A 16,120-nucleotide genomic window follows, 5' to 3' on the forward strand; every position below is an offset into this window, starting at 1 on the left:
CAAATAACAAGTGAAGTCTAGGTGGATTTTTCATTAGGTATTGTCTCAATCAATCGAGTTTTCCAAAAGTAATTCCCCAATTCTATTTTTTGTGGATTCTTAGTTTAGTTAATTAGTTAGTTAAAACAAACCCCATTATTCTTAGGCTAGATAATAAAAAGACAGTCATTACTAGTACTATTAGTTCCTTTGGGTTTGACAATCCGGTCTTGCTAAAGCTATACTACTGTTCGATAGGTACATTTGCCTTCATCGTGATAATTGTTAGTTTCAAGATCGATTCATTATAAATATTTAAAACCTGTCACGAATATCACGTATCAAGTTTTTAGCGCCGTTGCCGGGGAACTAAGATATTAGGAACACTCAATTTTTATTACTTTACCTATTTACTTTTACTGCAATTTAAATTTTATTCTAATTTTTATTACTAATTCTTCTTTTCTCCTCTTTCTGATAGGTTCTTATAGTTTATGACTAGAAGAAACCCGTCAGGACCATTACTTTTTGACAGTGAGATTGATCGCATAGTTCGTAGAAACCTAAGAGAAATGGGGCAAAGCTTAAGATACACAAAGAACAAGCAAGAGGACGATCTTCAAACCACAACTGAGGAGATTGCTGAAAACCAAGAAAATCTGCTACCTCCTGCAATTGCTGTTAATCAAAATCCTTCTCTGCGCACTATGTATGATTATGCTAAACCTCATTTAACAGGAACTGAGTCAAGTATAGTTAGACCAGCTATTGCTACAAATAATTTTGAACTAAAACCTAATACAATTCAAATGATACAACAGTTTGTTCAGTTTGATGGTTTGCAGGACGAGGATCCCAACGCTCACTTGGCAAATTTCCTAGAATTTTATGATACCTTCAAAATTAATGGCATTTCTGATGACACCATTCACCTTCAGTTTTTTCCCTTTTCATTAAGAAATAATGCTAAACAATAGTTGAACTCGTTACCACAAGGGTCAATCACTACTTGGGAACAAATGACCTAAAAATTTCTATTAAAATATTTTCCATCGACTAAAATAGCCAAATTACGTAATGATATCTCTTCTTTTGTGCAGATGGATTTAGAAACACTCTACGAAGCATGGGAGAGATATAAGGACCTTTTGCGAAGATGCCCTCACCATGGGTTACCGTTTTGGCTACACGTTCAAACGTTCCATAATGGCCTGAATCCTTTGACTCGACAGATGATTGATGCAGCTGCTGGAGGAACTATCAATAATAGGACACCTGAGGTGGCTTACGAATTTATTGAGGAGATGTCACTGAATAACTATCAGTGGTAAGTTATGAGAACAAAGCTGATGAAAGCAACCGGTGTTTTCAACCTCAACGTGGTTACTATGCTATCTAACCAAGTAGAACTCTTAAATAAAAAGATTGACGGTTTGTGTGGTTCTACTCAGATACATCCAATGATGAGGTACGATTCGAATGGAGGAGGAGCATACGCAGAATATCAACCCTTCAACCCTAGCATCGAGGAGGAATAAGTCCAATATATGGGTAACAATAACTCTAGATGCCACAATAATCCATATAGTAACACTTATAATGCCGGTTGGAGGAACCATCCCAATTTCTCATGGGGAGGCCAAGGATATCAGGGACCATCTCCAGCTACCAACAACCACCTCACCAGCAGGAGAAAAAGCCGAACCTTAGGGAGATGGTAACCAAATTCATCTCAGTGTCAGAGACTCGTTTTCAGAATACCGAGACGGCACTCAAAAATAAACAAGCATCAATCCAAGGGCTCGAAACTCAGATTGGACAGCTTGCCAAGTTGATTTCTGAATGATCACAGGGTAGCTTGCCAAGCAACACAGAATCTAACCCAAATGGAGCAACTCAACGTGATTACTAGTCAAGATGAGGAAGGGTTAGTCACACCTGAACCAGAACCAAGGCAAGAAACTGAGATAAGTAAAGGTAAAGGCGAGGTAGACCACAATGAGCAGAAACCGGTAAGTACAGAATACAAACCTCGCGTACCATACCCTAATGTGACAAGGAAAGACCGCTCAGATGAATAATTTGGTAAATTCCTTCAACTCTTAAAAAATTACATATTAACTTACCATTTATTGAAACTCTATCGCAGATGCCAAACGCAATGAAATTTTTAAAGGAGCTTTTAGAAAACAAGCGAAAGTTGGACGAGGCTTCGCATGTGAACCTAAACACAGCTATTCTAAAGAATAAACTACCCAACAAATTGAAAGGTCCAAGGAGTTTTACAATTCCTTGCTTAATTGGTAGTTTAAATGTTAATAATGCAATAGCTAATTTACGGGCTAGTATTAACGTCATGCCTTACAAAATGTTTAAACAACTAGGTCTTGGGAAACCCAAACAGACTAGGATGAGCATTCAATTAGCAGATAAAACTATAAGATTTCCTAGGGGTATTGTTGAATATTTGCTAGTTAAAATCGATAAATTTATATTTCCCATTGACTTCGTTGTTCTAGGCATAGAGGAGGATAGCAACACTCCTTTGATTTTAGGAAGACCCTTTTTAGTAACTGCTGGAACGATTATTGATGTTGGCACAAGTGAGCTCACACTTCGTGTGGGAGACGAAACAGTCACCCTTTAAGCTCGCAATTTCGGTAACACATCGAAAATTGAAGGTGATTGTCTAAACCATTCTACTAAAACTGACAATATGGTCCAACCTACTTTGCAGGAAATGAGTTTGAAGGAAGTACATGAGCCATTTTCAAACAATAGTAGAGGACCTATTCATGAAGAATGAAAGCTAAAAATTGAGGAGCTAGATGAATGCCGGACACATAAACCGACAGTACACGATAAACTAAAACTATTCCAAAACAAGCTCAATACCTTTCCAAATCAACTTAAGGTTGGAGATAAAGTTTTATTAGATGCCGCAGATCCTCACATTGTCACTGCCAAACTGAATGAAGAAATTCCTCTTACGGTACTTAGCATTTTCCCATTCGGTACAATCGAGGTAAGTCATCCCAAGTTAGGCACTTTTAAGGTAAACAATACCCACTTAAAACCTTATTTTGATGAGATTCATAGTAGGAATGAGGAGTATAAACTCCTTGAATCACCATGACCATTCAATAGAGAGGTAAGTCAAGCTTAGACAATAAATAAGTGCTTCTCGAGAGGCAACCCGAGCACTAACTGTATTAACTTCTTTAAATTTTAGTGTTTAACACCTAACTTACTAACAAAGCTCTTGAATACAAGTTTACCACATAGACACGGCCAAGCACACGGGCGTGCCTTAGGCTGTGTGAAAATAGGGTAAATATTTCCCCAAAACGGGCTACGATAAATCGCCACGACCGTGCGACATGGCCGTGGGTGAACCTGCCAAAACAACATGGGCGTGCGACATGCCCGTGCTTGGAAACCGTGGCTGAACCTGTCAAATTAACACGGGCGTGAGACACGCCCATGCCAAGCAACCGTGGCAAACCTGCCAAAACAACACCGACGTGGACCTTCATACACAAATGTAGGAGAAGCGAACAAAGACAAACACGGCCATGTGACACGACCGTGTACACGAACACGCCCAAGGTACATGGGCGTGAGGAAATTGTCAGATGGGCCCAAGTTCAAAATTCGCGAATCATACGGGAAAAATTTGGGGAACACGGGCGTGATCCCTGGCCGTGTGTCCCAAAATCTATAAATACCCTTCACTATTCATCATCTCCCCTCACCCAAAATCCCTAACCCTAGCCGCTGCAGATTCACACGGCCTCCTGCCATCCTCGTGCGCCACCTTCAACCACATTTTTGATGCCTAAGCTCCTCCCTCTTGCGTTTGTTTACTCATTTATCTAAATCTTCTTCAATTATTTTGCTTCTTTCATGATTTCTATGCTCCATTTGACTATTTTACATGCGTATTCATAGTTAGAATAGTAGATAAATGTATATATTTTTTTAAAGTTTTGTTTTGTTTTGGTCAGTATATTAGGCTACATTCATTCATGGTTATTGTTTCTATGGGTTTCATGTTATTAACCTCACACAAATTCATTCTTTAGATATCTCCATTACTTATTCTTATAGGGTTATTTGGCACATTTACTTTGGCTGTTATAGCATAGGTTAATATGTAAGCCCCATGGAAAGTATTCACATTCCACTACAATTTCCATATAGGTACACCATGTCATCTTCACGAGGAAAGAAAGCCATTATCCTTACTTTGAAGAAAAGGAAGGGAGCGTCATCTTCCTCAAGTCCTATCATAGAAATTCATCACTGTTTCCTGCAGTTCCCCATTGGGCCCCAAGAAGAAATTTTCCAGATTCTACGGGCCCGACCCTTGGAAGTGGGCCACTGTATAGACTGGGCCGTGCTAGAACAAGTCCAACTCGCGGATGCAATTTAGGCCCTCCTCACTGCCGATCCTTGGGGGCTTTTCTTCGAGATTATCGAGTCGACATATCTTGAACTCACGATGGAACTTTGCTCAGCGTTCCATCTTCAGACTATGATGGCCCACTTTGATGACTCGAGAACAATCCAATTTAGCCTCGACGGTCTAGTCCGCCAATTAAACGTCCAGAGTTCGAAACTGTATCGGGCCTTTACAATAAGGAGTTCATGGAGGAGAATGAACTCCACGCTCTCAATCGCCACATCCATCACTCTCCTTCACGGCGTTGGAACACCCTCGCCCCCGGCACTGCCTCTTACAATCCTAGCCGCTCCAAGGCATTGGCTCTCCCTCCATCTCTGCGGTACTTAAACGCCATTTTGGCTCACACGTTAACAGGAAGGCAAAAGACCACTGGCGTCGTCAACACTCACGACGCCTACTTTCTATGCTGTATGTCACACGGCACGTCATAGACCTTTCTTATTTCATTTCCTTTGCCATTCAACATTAGATGTAGCGGCATAGGAAGGGGGTCATCTCCATTGGGCCCTATGTGACGCAGTTGCCTTGGCACTTCGAGCTCCTCAACATAGCAGCCCAATCATCCTCCTTCACTCTCATGGGCTAGATGTCCCCACAGGGCATCTCGACATGCTAAGTATGAGGATGATCGAGAAACGACGTGGCACCTTCCCTCCTCAGTACCGTCTCACCCAATCCACTGAGGAGGAGGCCCCCAAGGACAGTACTGATGATGTCCTTCCATGTCACGAGGATCCACTATATCAGCCACCACCTTCTTCTCGTCCAGTTAATGCGGCTGCTTCATACGCTGACATCTTTGAGTGCCTTACCTGGTTTGAGCAATAGTGTTTTCAGCGCTTCGATAACATTGATGCTACTCTACAGCAAGTTTGTCAGGACCTCCACATCTTATCGCCACTCCCACCTCATGAACCACCTAGCAATGAAGATGTTTAAAAACTTTTATTTATTATTTTATGTTTTTACTTTTATTTTATTTTAAAACTATTTTTTTATTTTTCTTTCACTTTATTTTTATTAGGACTTATAATTATTTTACAATTTTTAATTTCGGCTAATTCATATTGAGTACTGACTCTTCCTTATATATTTCCTAAAAGAGTTTCTGATTCTATCACAGTTATTAAGAGCTCCAAAGCTCACTATTACTCAAGAACTTGAAAATTCACTGGGAAAGGTTCTCCATGACTGCCATGTCTTACTCGGCCACGACCATAGATACCACCAAATATAATATTCTTTTGGCGCAGGACTTATGAACTAATGAAACTCTACCACTGCCGGAGTATCCTCCTCCACGCTCCCGCCAATTATTCTCTAAAATTCCAGTTCAAGGAAATTCATTCATCACTTAAGAAGTTTCACTTCTCTCCCTATCTTATATTTATATTCTTTTCTATATATCTATCTTTGTACATTGAGGGAAATGTACATCTTAAGTGTGGGGGGAGTATTCATTTCACTATCAGAAAAATCCCTGAATAATTGCCTTGTTCTCTTGAAAAGCTCTCATATCATGTTTAGGATAAATTTTGATTGATTTATGACTTTTATTGATATATCTTGAATTAAAACATGGGCATTTATGTATTGATTGTTTAAACTTTAAGACATTAGGGAATCAAGCATGATAAGTTGACTTTTGAATAATTAAAAACTTTTAGGTTGTTTCCCTAAGTTTAGATATTATCTTGAGTTGGAATTCACAAGTTTAAATATCAAAAAGCCATAATTTTTGTGAGATCTTGAGCCTTTAGAGCATCTATTATTTCTTTCATGCTCACTTTCATTATGAGTGCGCCAGTATTGAATTGTTATTCTAGAACTTGTTTGATTATGCATATCAAGACCACACCATTTGATTTGATATGTCAAAATGATAAAGGCACTTAAGCTTAACCCACTCACTTCATAAAAGCCTACCTTCACAATTAACCCTTAGTGAACCCCTTGAGCCTAACAACCCACTCATTGATTTACCCTCGATATTAACCCATAGCTCATTATTGTTGCAAGCCCTAAATTAATTTGATCCTTATTTTTGTCTAAATTTGAGTTTGAATAATTGCTTAGCTATGTTTTATTCTATTTTGTAATTATGTGTTCTCTAAAAATATATATATATATACATGTATACATATTAGTAGTAGTGATCTTCTGAGCTAAAGAAGTTAAATTCCATATTCTGAGAAAAAAGCTCTGTTGTATGCAATTGATGACTAGTTATTTTTCTTGTTAGGAAATTTTTCAATTCAATCTCGATTCTAACCCTTTCTTTCAGTTTGTGACCACACCCTCTAACCAAAGCCACGTTACAACCCTCTAAAGACCTTTTGATTGATGTTTCATTTCAATTTATAGTGGTGGAGATTTGATTTTCATTCAAGCTTATGGTAATGACTCTTCATTATTGACTATTGAGTGCTTTATTTATTATCCTTAAACACCTCGAGTGATTTGAGTGAATTTTTAGTGAGGATGTGAAACTATGTGATATTTTGAATCAAAGGTAATTACTTAAATGAGGGGAGACACCTATGTTTTCATGATAAAATGCTCAACTTGGAATGTGTGAAACTTGGAATGTGTGGGGGTATTTGATAAACCATAACTTATACATATTTCTATCCCATGCTTAGCACATTTTATGGATGATTTTTCTTAAAATTGGTGAATTTGATGCTCCTAATGCCTTAATTTCATGTTTTATACTTAGGTGCGCATAGAAGAGTGAAAGGAACGAGAAACGGGCCAAAAACTGAGAAAATGAGCCAACGTACGAAATCAACACGGCTTGGACCTCCTCACACGGGCAGACCACATGGTTGTGTTAATTTGGCAGAATCAGAGCACGTCTCACACAGGTGGACCACACGCCCGTGCCTATTTAACAGGCTTGACCACGACCTTAAGCAATCACACATGGGCATGTCCCTGTCGAGCCCAGATTGAGTCCAATCAAAAAATGCCAATTTTGAGGGTTCTTATGCATTCTAAAGCCTATAAATACACCCTAGATGAGGAGGAAAAAGACAAACACAGAGAGGGAAGTAAGGAACTACTCAGGGAAAGCCGATTGATCCATCTCAAAAGCCGAATTCATCATCAAGACCGAAGATCTCCCCTCAATCTCCCTTCCGGAGTTTTTGGTTTTTTTAATGTTTTGTATTCATTGTTCTTCTGATATGTTTACTTTTTTAGTTATGAACTAAAACCCCTAAATACCTAAGGGGAATGAAACCTAAGATAGATCTTGTTATTATTATCTGAATTGTATCATAAATATTTGACTTGTTCTTAATTATGTGTTCATAATTCTTGCTTTGATATTCCAGGATATTGATTCAAGTTAAGCTCTTATTCAGAGGAGGAATAGACCCTGTCTAAGAGTATATTTGTCATAATTAAGCGGAGTTGGTTGCGCGCCTAGAGATAGGGTGACAAGATTTTGCCAGATTAGGGTGAAATCTAATAAGGGGATCCATAGATCGAGTTAATGCAACCCTAGGGAGTTAATTAGAAAGAGATTTCAATTATTCGACCTAGGTGTAGACATTGTTTGTCTCGAGATAGATAATAATATAACTTAGGGATTTCTACAGATCAAGTCAAATGAATAAATCATCCGATTCAGAGTCAAATAACAAGTGAAGTCTAGGTGGATTTTTCCTTAGTATTGTCTCAATCAATCGAGTTTTCCAAAAGTAATTCTCCAATTCTATTTTCTGTGAATTCTTAGTTTAGTTAATTAGTTAGTTAAAACAAACCCCCATTATTCTTAGGCTAGATAATAAAAAGACAGTCATTACTAGTGCTTTTAGTTCCTTTGGGTTCGACAATCCGGTCTTGCTAAAGCTATACTACTGTTCGATAGGTACACTTGCCTTCATCGTGATAATAGTTAGTTTCAAGAATGATTCATTATAAATATTTAAAACCTATCACGAATATCACGTATCAATTTACAAAGTCTACGCACTTTATCCTGATACGTATGGATTTCTCCTTGCATAGGTTGGTTGAATTATATGTTTCAGAGATTTTCAGACTACATTGAGTGCCAGTCTCCATTATTTTTGATAGGATCCCCGGTTTACATCTCGATTTTGGAACAAGTTACAAGAAGCTTTGGGTATATAGTTATATTTCAGTACCATATTTCATCCTCAAACTGATGGACAATCTAAACGTGTTATACAGATTTTAGAAGATATGCTTCGGTGTTGCATTTTGGAATTCGAAGGTAACTGGGAAAAGTATCTGCCTTTAGTTGAATTTGCATACAATAATAGTTATCAGTCCAGCATTAAAATGGCACCGAATAAGGCTCTATATGGTCGTAAATGTAGAACTCCGTTGTATTGGATAGAGCTCAGTGAGAAAAAGATACACGGAGTTGATTTAATCCGTGAAACTAAAGAAAAGGTGAAAGTGATTCGAGTTATTTTGAAAGTGGCCTCTAATTGTCAAAAGTCTCATGCTGATCTTAAACGAAAAGAAATAGAATTTCAAGTCAAAGATAAGGTATTCTTGAAAGTATCACTTGGGAAGAAAGTTCTTTGATTTGGTCGTAAAGGAAAACTGAGCCTACGGTTTATCGGACCATACAAAATCATTGAAAGAACCGTACCTGTTGCATACAGATTAGCATTATCGTTGGAGCTTGATAAAATTCACAATGTTTTTCACATGTCTATGCTACGATGGTATTGATCATATCCTTCACATATTATTACACTGACAGAAGTTGAGATTCAGCCTAACATGACTTACAGTGAGGAACCAATCAGAATTCTAGCACGTGAGATGAAAGAGTTGAGAAATAAAAAGGTAGCTTTAGTGAAAGTTCTTTGGCAACGACACAAATAGAAGAACCTAACTGAGAACCGGAGGAAACAATGAGAAAGCAATATCCAAACCTCTTTACAGGCAAGATTTTTGAGGACGAAAATTCTTTAAAGGGGAGAGTTGTAACAGCCTATTTTTAGTGAAATCAGAATAGTGGTTTTGGGATCATAAATTCGAGTCAGGAAGAAAATTTAATTTATTAATATTGCATGGTCTGCATTATGATAGGAAAGACGTATAAAAATTTCGATAAGAAAATTTTACCAATTTCATGTTTAATTATAGAAAGAACCAAATTGCATAAAATGTAAAGGTTGAATTTGATCGCGTGGATTTCGTGATAGGTTTTAAATATTTATAATTACTCCTTCTTGAACTACCTATTATCACGATGTAGGCAAGTGTACCTATTGAACAGTAGTATAGTTTTAGCAAGACCAGATTGTCGAACCCAAAGGAACTAAAAGTACTAGTAATAACTGTCTTTTTATTATCTAACCTAAGAATAAAGAGGTTTTGTTTTAATTAACTAATTATCTAAACTAAGAACGCACAGATAATAGAATTGGAGAATTATTTTTGGGAAAATCGATTGAATGAAGACAATACATGAGGAAAAAATCCACCTAGACTGTACTTCTTATTCTGGCTCCGAATCGGATGATTTATTCATGTTTCGTAGAGATCCCTAAGTTATGTTATTATCCCAATTCAAGACTAATAATGTATAATCCCTAGATTGAATAACCGAGACTTTTCTCTAATTAACACTCTAGGGCTACATTAACTCAATCTATGGATCCCCTTATTAGGTTTCACCCTAATCCAGAAAAATCATGTCACCCTATGTCTAGGCGTGCAATCAACTCCGCTTAATTATAAAAAATGTACTCTTAGACAGGGTCTATTCCTCCTCTGAATAAGAGCTTATCTTGAATCGGTATCCTGGGATATCAAAACAAGAATTAAGAACACATAATTAAGAAAAAGTCAAATATTTATCATACAATTCAGAAAATAATAACAAGATTCGTCTTAGGTTTCACTCCCCTTAGGTATTTAGGGGACTTAGTTCATAACATAAAGAAAACACAAAACTCCTGAAGGGGAATTGACGAGAGATCTTCAGTCTTTATGATGAATCTGACTTCTGAGATGAATCAATCAGCTTTCTTGGAGTAATTCCTACCTCTTACTCTCCGTCCTCCCTTTTCTTCCTTCTCTCGGGTGCATTTATAGGCTTTGGGATGCTTAAAAGCCCTCAAAATTAGCCTTTTTCGAATTGGACTCAACATGGGCTCGGTAGGGACACGCCCGTGTGCGATTACTTCATACCGTGCTCGAGCCTGCCAAATTGACACGGTCGTGTGGTCTGCCCGTGTGAGGAGGTCTAGGCCGTGTTGGTTTCGTACTTTGGCCCATTTTTTCCATTTTTGTCCTGTTTCTCGTTCCATTCACTCTCCTATGCTCTCCTAAGTGTAAAACATGAAATTAAAGCATTAGGAGCATCGAATTCACCAATACTAATGGAAAATCATCCATAAAATGCATTAAACCTGGGGTAAAAATATGTATAAATTACGGTTTATCAAATACCCCCACACTTAAGCATTTGCTTGTCCTCAAGCAAAATTCTCAAATCATAATCAAAATAAATTGTTCTCAACTTATAATTTTTATCGATAATATCTCATAATAATCCATAGGTAATCATACATTGAGAATTCAACTAAAAAAACATAAAAGTTTCAAACATTCCAAGTTGAGTATTTAATCATGCAAACATAGGTGTCTCTCCTAATTTAAGTAATTACCTTTGATCCAGAATATCACAGAGTTTCACATCCTCACTACAGATTCACTCAAATCACTCGAGGTGTTTAAGGACAATAAATGAAACACTCAATAGTCAATAATAAAAAGTCATTACCATAAGATTGCATGAAAATAAAATCTCCACCACTGTAATTTAAGATGATACATCAATCAAAAGGTCTTTAGAGGGTTGTAATGAGGTTTGATTAGGGGGCGTGGTCACAAGCTGAAAGAAAGGGTTAGAATCGAGATTGAAATGAAAAATTACCTAACTAGAAAAAGAGTTAATCATCACTTGTGTACAACAGAGCTTCTTCTCAGACTATGGAATTTAACTTCTAAAGCTTACAAATAGAAGATCATTACTAATATGTATACATGTTTTTTTTAAGAACAAGTCAAATTACATAGTAGAATAAGAAATAGCTAAGCAAATATTTCAATTCAAATCTCGACAAAAATAGGGCTTAAATTAATTTAGAGGATTTCAACAATAATAGGTTAAAGGTTAATATTAAGGGTAATACAAGAAATGGCTTGTTAGGCTCAAGGGGGTTTACTAGGGGCTAATCGTGGAGGTAGGCTTTTCATGGCATTAGTGGGTTAATCCTAAGTGCCTTAATCATTTTGACATATCAAATCAAATGGTGTGGTCTCGACATGTATAATCAAGCAAGTTCTAGAATAAGAGTTCAATATTGACGCACTCAAAGCAATAATAAACGTGAGCATGAAAAGAATTAATAGATTCTCAAAAGGCTCAAAAAAATCACAAAAATTATAGCTTTTTGATGTTTAACAACTTGTGAATTCCAACTCAAAGTAATACCTCAACTGTAGGGAAACAGCCTAAGATTTTAAATTCTTAAAAATCAACTCATCATGCTTGATTCTCTAATGTCTTAAAGTTTAAACAATCAATGCATAATTGCCTATGTTTTAATTCAAGATATATCAATCAAAATCATAAATCAATTAAAATTTATCCTAAATATGATACGAGAGCTTTTCAAGAGAACAAGGCAGCCATTTAGGGATTTTTCTGATAATGAAATAAATATCCCCCCCACACTTAAGATGTACATTGCCCTCAATGTACAAAGATAGATATTAGAGTATAAAAATAAGATAGGGAGAGAAGTGAAACTTCCTGTATTAAGAATGGATGATATTTTTTGGATTGGCGAGATCGAGTATTGGAAATTAATCTGGATGTCAAGCATGATTGTGAATGACAAAAAGAGAGTGAGGGGAATAATCTTGATAGTAGTCACTAAGATAAGCCGTGTTTAAAAGGAAAAAAATGGAGCTTAAAAACTTAATGAAAGAAAAAATAAAATAAAATAATTATTCTAATTTCTCAAATGGCACAGCCGGTGCATACACCCGTGTGGGCCGTGGCTCGGCCGTGTTTGTCACAAATTAAGGTGTCGTCACACGGCCTTTTAGCACGCCCATGTGTATAGGCCATGTGGTTATATGATCATATTACACGACCGTGTGTGATGTGATTCTCTTCTCCCACGGTCCTGTAGCTTTGTACACGCCCGTGTTATTTTGATAGTGTTGTCCACGGGTGCTAGACACGGGCGTGTCGCACACCCGTGTTCATTTGGCAGATTCGGCCCCGGCCATATCGCACGGCCGTGGCATTTTATTGCATCCCATGTTTGGGGAAATCTTTTACCCTGTTTTTGCACGGTCGTGTTTCCATCAATGTTGGGCACACGGCCTTATGCACGACCGTGTGATCGGCCATGTGGTGTTGGAAACCTGTGCTTCAAATACTCTGTTAGTGACCTAAATTTTTAAAACTTGAAATTTAAATAATTTAAAACCGTTAGTACTCGGGTTGCCTCCCGAGAAGTACTTTTTTATAGTCAAAGCTCGACTGTTACCTTGTTGGTTTATTTAGGGTAGTTTGTGGAGTCGTAGCTCCTCTCCATTGTCTTTAAAATTCTCACCATTATAAAGTTTGAGACGTTGTCCATTTACTCTAAAAGTACTGTATGATGGGTGACTTACCTCTATTGTGCCATATGGGAAAACAATTTGAATTATGAAATGTCCTAACTATCGTGATTTATGTTTCCCAGGAAACAATTTGAGTCTTGAGTTGTATAGTAAGACAAGATCTCCAACTTCCAATTATTTTCATTTCTTTAAACGAGTGTCATGGCACCGCTTTGTTGCTTCCTTGTATAGGCGTGAATTTTTGTATGCATTGGCTCACCACTCATCAAGCTCGTTCAGCTGCATCAACCTGTTTTTTTTTCTACAATTTCAGGATCAAGGTTTAGAAATTTAATAGCCCAAAAAGCTTTATGCTCTAGTTCGAATGGTAGATGATAACTTTTTCAATAAACAAGTCTGTAAGGTGATGTTCCTATGGGGGTTTTAAAAGCAGTTTTGTAAGCCCATAAGGCGTCGTCTACTTTCATTGCCCAATCTTTTCTGTTTGATTCTACTATTTTTTCAAGGATCGTTTGATTTCTCGATTTGCTACTTCAACTTGTCCATTAGTTTGAGGATGGTATGGGTGGTTGTTCTATGATGAACTCTGTATTTCTTAAGGGCTTTTTTCAAATTGGGTATTACAAAAATGAGTGCCCCTATCACTGATAATTGCTCTAGGTATTTTGAATCTCGAGAAGAGTTTCTTAAGGAAACGTACTACCACTCTAGCATCATTAGTAGGTAGAGCTTGGGCTTCCACCCATTTGGACATGTAATCAACTACTACTAAGATGTATTTATTCCCAAATGAACTGGGGAATGGGCGCATGAAATCGATACCCCAAATGTCAAATATTTCACATGAAAGCATATAGTTTTGAGGCATTTCATCACGTCTAGATATGTTACCTGTCCATTGGCATTTGTCACATGAGGTAACGTACCTATTAGCGTCTTTAAATAACGAGGGCCCATAAAAACTTGATTCAAGTATTTTGTGTGCGGTCTTAGTTCCACTATAGTGTCCTCCGGTTGGCCTTGAGTGGCAATGTTCCAATATTTTCAATTTTCTGATCTTGTAACGTATCTTCTAATGACGTGATCTACACATCTGCGAATGTTAGCAGCTAAAAAATTTGGGATAATGTTAGCAGCTAAAAAATTTGCAATGTCTGCAAACCAAGGTACCTCGGAGTCAGATATAGTGAGAAATTGTTCTTCAAGGAATGAATCATTTATTTCAACTTCATCTAGTTCTCTGGTATTGGATTTCTCAAGCCTGGACAGATGATCAGCCGCGAGATTTTTAGCTCCTTTCTTATCCTGAATTTCCAAGTCGAATTCCTGCAATAAGAGAATCCATCGAATAATTTGTGGTTTTGCATCAGTTTTAGTTAAAAGGTAGCGAAGGGCAGAATGGTCAGTGTAAACAAAAACTTTAGATAATATTAGATATGATCAAAATTTATCAAATGCAAAAACCATAGCTAGCAACTCTTTTTCTGTAGTAGTATAATTCTCTTGTGCAGATGTCAAAGTTTTGCTAGCATAATAGATAGGTTGAAAATGCTTGTCTCTCCGCTGTCCCAGTACTGCACCTACTGCAAAGTCACTCGCATCACACATTAATTCAAATGGTAAATTCCAATTAGGTGCAATTATAATTGGAGCATTAATTAATTTATCCTTTAGAGTATTGAATACTTCTAAGCACTCCTGATTGAAATTAAAAGGTATATCTTTTTCTAGCAATTTAGTCAAAGGCTTAGCTATTTTAGAAAAATCCTTAATAAATCTTCTATAAAGACCAACATGTCCTAAAAAGCTTCTAATAGCCTTAACCAAACTAGGAGGGGGTAATTTTTCGATTGTTTCTATTTTAGATTTGTCCACCTTAATCCCTTTACTAGAAATTTTATGCCCTAATACAATACCTTCTTGAACCATGAAGTCACATTTCTCCCAATTAAGCACAAGGTTCATTTCCTCATATCTTATTAAAACTCGTTTTAAATTTTTAAAACAGAGATGGAAAGAGTTACCGAATACCGAGAAATCATCTATAAATACTTCCATGATATCTTCCACGATTTTGTCGAAGATGGCCATCATACAGCACTGAAAAGTGGTAGGAGCATTACATAATCCAAAAGGCATTCTACGATAAGTGAACATACCATATGGGCATGTGAATGTCCTCTTTTCTTGATCTTCAAGAGCTATTGGGATTTGGAAGTAACCAGAGAGTCTGTCTAGAAAGCAGTAATACATGTGTCCGGATAATCTTTCCAACATTTGGTCAATGAATGGCAAGGGGAAGTGATTATTCCTTGTGGCATCATTCAGTTTCCTGTAGTCTATGCAAACTCTCCATCCTGAGACTGTCCTTGTTGGGATTAATTCATTCTTAACGTTGGTCACAACCATCATGCCTCCTTTCTTAGGGACAACCTACACTGGACTTACCCAAGAACTATCAGAAATAGGATAAATAATTCCAGCATCTAGAAGTTTCATTACCTCGGCTTTTACAACTTCCTTCATGTTGGGGTTTAGTCGTCTTTGAGCTTGCACACACGGTTTGTATTCATCTTCCATCAAAATTTTGTGGGTACAAAAAGAAAGGCTGATTCCTTTAATATCGAAAATTTTCCAAGCTATGGCCTTCTTATGTTCTTTTAATACTTGGATTAATTCCTCTTTCTCCTTGGGTTGCAAGTTAGTGGCAATGATAACTTGTAATGTAGAATTATTTCCAAGGAATGCGTATTCCAAGTGGTTTGGTAATTGTTTAAGTTCCAGTTTAGGAGGCTCTTCAATAGAGGGTTTTTGCTTAAGTTCATTGTTTATCTTAATCCCCTCATATTCTACTCGTCTTGAAAAATACTCATTAGGTTCATCATCTGTCTCCTCTTCTTGAGCTAGATACAGTTCCGTCGTGTCCTTTTGTAAAGTTTCCTGAAAAGAATCTTGAGTAGTATGATCAATAGAGTCAATAAAATAACATGAGTCATCTTGTTCCCTAGAAAACTTCATAGCATGATAAATTTT

At 37.1% G+C, this 16,120-nt stretch overlaps 1 non-coding gene across 1 annotated transcript; it reads right to left on the minus strand.

The window, feature by feature from the left end:
- Positions 1-1,046: 1,046 nt before the first annotated feature.
- On the minus strand, positions 1,047-1,153 carry LOC121211798 (small nucleolar RNA R71). Its single transcript, XR_005907016.1, has one exon. It is a non-coding gene; the product is annotated as a small nucleolar RNA R71 (small nucleolar RNA).
- Positions 1,154-16,120: the final 14,967 nt, after the last annotated feature.

This window comes from Gossypium hirsutum, chromosome A12, assembly GCF_007990345.1.
Source record: "Gossypium hirsutum isolate 1008001.06 chromosome A12, Gossypium_hirsutum_v2.1, whole genome shotgun sequence".
Classification (NCBI taxonomy): domain Eukaryota; kingdom Viridiplantae; phylum Streptophyta; class Magnoliopsida; order Malvales; family Malvaceae; genus Gossypium; species Gossypium hirsutum.